A 4,906-nucleotide genomic window follows, 5' to 3' on the forward strand; every position below is an offset into this window, starting at 1 on the left:
ACACACACACACACACACACACACACACACACACACACACACACACACACACACACACACACACACACGCTCAGTGCAGCTAAGCAGGGACCTCTGACCATCCCCTCCCTGCTGAGAGCTGCAGTCATTGTCACACAGAGAAAGCCATTCATGGTGCCCTCATTACTGCAGCCCTGTGCGCTGCAGCTGCACTGCTGGCTGGGTGCAGGGCTCGCCTCTCTGAGGCGGCGTGCCCCGGCACGTTTCACACCCCGGAGGCGCTGCTTCCAACCACCGAGTTGCTTCACTGTTCACACAGAATACCTTCATGAACATCTTATGTTGTTGTTTTAGCATTACACCAGCAGCTCCCTCAGGTGTCTGCTGTGAATCACACAGGTACTTTTTTTTATCCTGTTATCAGGCWCTGTTTCTAATCCACCTGATGTGCCTCAGTTGCATCACGGCTTAATGGAAACATGCGAGGATCAAAACTGAAAGGTGTTCAGCTTTTATTTTGAAACAACTCATTACATCCCATTCTTCCACCTTCTGCTCCACGTGTCCACTGCTCGTGCACACTGCTCACTTCTTACTCGCACCAGAACATGCGCTGTGATTACTGTGCCTGATGGGAGAACAGACAGATGTAAAGTCGGTGTGGGGTTGCAGGAGAGGGCAGACAGGCCTCGCGCTTCTGTGTTGCTATTTTCAGGAATCCATTCTGGTTTGTTTCAAATACAGCAAAGCTCCATATTAGTGGTATATTGTCAAGGATTCGAAAGGGCTCATTAAACATCACTAAGATATGATTTCTGGTATTTTGCCTCTATTTTTGTTTTGAGAAGGAAATTATGTCCAACGTATGTGCACGATTTAAAGCCAAGTTTGTCATGGCTGCCTCTGGGATTTACCAACAAAAATTAAATGCTGCTATAAGCAAAAAGCATCTAAAAGCTATCTAAGTTAAAACCAAAAGTTAGCTAAAAGTTTCAAAAGGCTAGCTAAAAATAGTTAAATCGTACAACAAAGTTGCAAAAATACTAGCTAGATGCATCAAAAACTAAAATTATGAGATGACTAGCTGAAAACTAAAAGTATATAGGCTAGTTAAGCAAAAAGTTCAATAAAAGTTTCAAAAAGCTAGCTAAGAAAGCTAAATCACAAAGTAGCAAGAAACTAGCTAGATGTATCAAAAGCTAAAAAGCATGAAAAGACTAGCTGAAAGCTCAAAGTATCAAAGGATAGTTAAGCAAAAAGTTAACTAAAAGTTTAAAAAGGCTTGCTAAAAATAGCTAAATCGTACCACAAAGTAGCAAGAAACTAGCTAGATGCATCAAAAGCTAAAATTATGAAAAGACTAGCTGAAAGCTAAAAGTACACTCACCGGCCACTTTATTAGGTACACCACGCTAGTAACGGGTTGTACCCCCTTTTGCCTTCAGAACTGCCTCAATTCTTCGTGGCATAGATTCAACAAGGTGCTGGAAGCATTCCTCAGAGATTTTGGTCCAYATTGACATGATGGCATCACACAGTTGCCGCAGATTTGTCGGCTGCACATCCATGATGCGAATCTCYBRTTCCACCACATCCCAAARATGCTCTATTGGATTGAGATCTGGTGACTGTGGAGGCCATTTGAGTACAGTGAACTCATTGTCATGTTCAAGAAACCAGTCTGAGATGATTCCAGCTTTATGACATGGCGCATTATCCTGCTGAAAGTAGCCATCAGATGTTGGGTACATTGTGGTCATAAAGGGATGGACATGGTCAGCAACAATACTCAGGTAGGCTGTGGCRTTGCAACGATGCTCAATTGGTACCATGGGGCCCAAAGAGTGCCAAGAAAAGATTCCCCACACCATGACACCACCAGCAGCAGCCTGAACCGTTGATACAAGGCAGGATGGATCCATGCTTTCATGTTGTTGACGCCAAATTCTGACCCTACCATCYGAATGTCGCAGCAGAAATCGAGACTCATCAGACCAGGCAACGTTTTTCCAATCTTCTCTTGCCCAATTTTGATGAGCTTGTGCAAATTGTAGCCTCAGTTTCCTGTTCTTAGCTGAAAGGAGTGGCACCCGGTGTGGTCTTCTGCTGCTGAAGCCCATCTGCCTCAAAGTTCGACGTACTGTGTGTTCAGAGATGCTCTTCTGCCTACCTTGGTTGTAACGGGTGGTTATTTGAGTCACTGTTGCCTTTCTATCAGCTTGAACCAGTCTGCCCATTCTCCTCTGACCTCTGGCATCAACAAGGCATTTCCGCCCACAGGACTGCCGCTCACTGGATGTTTTTTCTTTTTCGGACCATTCTCTGTAAACCCTAGAGATGGTTGTGCATGAAAATCCCAGTAGATCAGCAGTTTCTGAAATACTCAGACCAGCCCTTCTGGCACCAACAACCATGCCACGTTCAAAGGCACTCAAATCACCTTTCTTCCCCATACTGATGCTCGGTTTGAACTGCAGGAGATTGTCTTGACCATGTCTACATGCCTAAATGCACTGAGTTGCCGCCATGTGATTAGCTGATTAGAAATTAAGTGTTAACGAGCAGCTGGACAGGTGTACCTAATAAAGTGGCCGGTGAGTGTATATCGGGCTAGTTAAGCAAAAAGTTCAATAAAAGTTTCAAAAGGTTAGCTAAAATAGCTAAATCACAAAGTAGCAAGAAACTAGCTAGATGCATCAAAAGCTAAAAAGCATGAAAAGACTAGCTGAAAGCTCAAAGCATCAAAGGATAGTTAAGCAAAAAGTTAACTAAAAGTTTCAAAAGGCTTGCTAAAAACAGCTAAATCGTAACACAAAGTAGCAAAAGCTAAAATTATGAAAAGACTAGCTGAAAGCTAGAAGTATATCAGGCTAGTTAAAAGTACCAGTGGAATAGAAAGAAGCCAAAAGTATCAAAAGCTAAAACACTAGCTAAAAGCAGCAACTAGTAAAAAGTAGCAGAACTATAGCTAAACGGTAGTGGCAGAACGTAAATGAAATACCAAGTCATAGAATGTAGCTAAAAGTAAACAAAAGTAGCTAAAGTTAGCAAAATGACAGCCTTAGACTAAATTAGAGCAAGTCTGCTGATGAAGTTGAATATATTTCTGTATGAAAATGTGTGCAAACATATAAAAGCATAAAAGTGATAAAAAATTTAAAAGTCAGCACATTTTATCTGAAAGAGCTAAACTTTTTAATGTATGAATGTAGTGTGAAAGTAGCCAGGCGCTGACACAGCATTCACCCAACGAGAAAACAAATGGGTTTGAAAAGAAGAACAAAGCAGTTCTGAACGTGGGAATGTTGTTGAGGACGTGAAACTTTCTGCTGCAGGTCGTTTCTGGAGCTTCACTGGGAATTCTCCTGTAGGTAAATGAGCAGGTTGCCTGGCGGTAATCACACATCTTTTATTTTTTTTCTTTGCGGTGTACTGCAGATGTGGCGGAGGCCATTTTTAGTATCTCCTCCTTTCACTTTCCTTCACTCGCTTATTTGCGCGGCTGCTTTACGGGTGGGGGAGCACGCAGTGCAGGAAGCGTCTGGGCCACAACTGCAAGGAGAAGCTGATTAAAAGAATTTTAGCTTTTTATCTGAAAGGGCAGACCTGGATGAGTAGTTTGGTTATGTAGCATGTGCCCACCCTCGCAGTGATAACACAGAAGTGTGGGCGCCACAGGTGCTCTGCCTGCCATACCTTCTTGCTCATCTTCGCTACACGTGGGGAGGAGGTGGTTGTGGAGGTCAAAGGGCAAATTTTTCCGAGTTTACAGCTGAGCAACCTCAACTGTCAGGACGGTTTTAAAACGTAACACCTTGTCTTTGATGGGGTGCAACTAAATCTGTGCACATTTACTTCCACTGTGCAGAGACCACTATGTTAGCAAAGGAAAAGGTGGACAATAATAGTGTCGAACACAAAGAAAAATCTCACAAACCACAGGATTAAATTTAAATTAAACTTGCAGAAACTAATCGCTGGATGTATACATTCTTGAACTCGCGTAAGACGACGACTTGTTCTTAAATGATCTCGACTTTCAGGTCTACACTTTGACACCTCACGTGTTGGCGGGACAGTGATAGAGGGGGGAGGGGTCGGCGTGCAAAGCCTCACGGCCGTGACTCCTGGTGACAGCACCRCTTGGCATGTGAGGACAGCGGGGACAGACGGGCAAGGCCGCAGCCTTTGATCTTTATTTGCGTCATGTCTGTTTTGCGTTTACGAGCCGAGCGGAAGGCATCGGATACACCTTAAACGGCTCAGGAGCGATCCACTGTTTAAAAAGAGCCCGGATCTGTTTTCAAAGCTGAGGGGGATCCACAGGTTCTATTTGCTGAATGCAGTCTCCCTGTGGCACTGATTAGCTCTGATGAAAAGCCCCTGCTCTGTAATAACACATAATGATGCCAATGAAGAGTGGAGGGCCGGGTTAGGAGCGAGGCAACATTCGTCTCACTTTGAGTGGACTTTAAAGATCAAACCGGGGTCAGGTGGCCGTGGAATAAAAACAAACACGCGCAGCATCTCCTCGGTTAAACACGTGATCCTCCTGACCTCTCGGATGCATTCTGAGTGTCTGTGGAGGCGAACGACCGCGGCGTGTTTCACCTGAGAGGCAAACCGGCTGGATGTCATCAGCATGTGGTCCGATCTCTCAGCCTGGCACCGACAGGGAGGCATTTCTGCCTTCAAACGCCGGGGAATAATCTTTTCACAGCTCGGCTGCACATTCCTCTCGGACGTGTCGGTGGCCACGATCCAGAGCCAGCAGCTGGTCAAAGCCACGTCCGAATGCACGGATACAGCTGTGCTTTCTCCAATCAAAGCCTAAAACATTTATTCTGAGAACACAAGGGGTTTTAAATGTCCAATATGTGTAGAATGCATTTAATGTTAGTTAAAATACTAACAAACACATATAAAA

This window comes from Austrofundulus limnaeus, unplaced genomic scaffold (assembly GCF_001266775.1).
Source record: "Austrofundulus limnaeus strain Quisiro unplaced genomic scaffold, Austrofundulus_limnaeus-1.0 Scaffold33, whole genome shotgun sequence".
In the NCBI taxonomy this organism is placed as follows: Eukaryota; Metazoa; Chordata; class Actinopteri; order Cyprinodontiformes; family Rivulidae; genus Austrofundulus; species Austrofundulus limnaeus.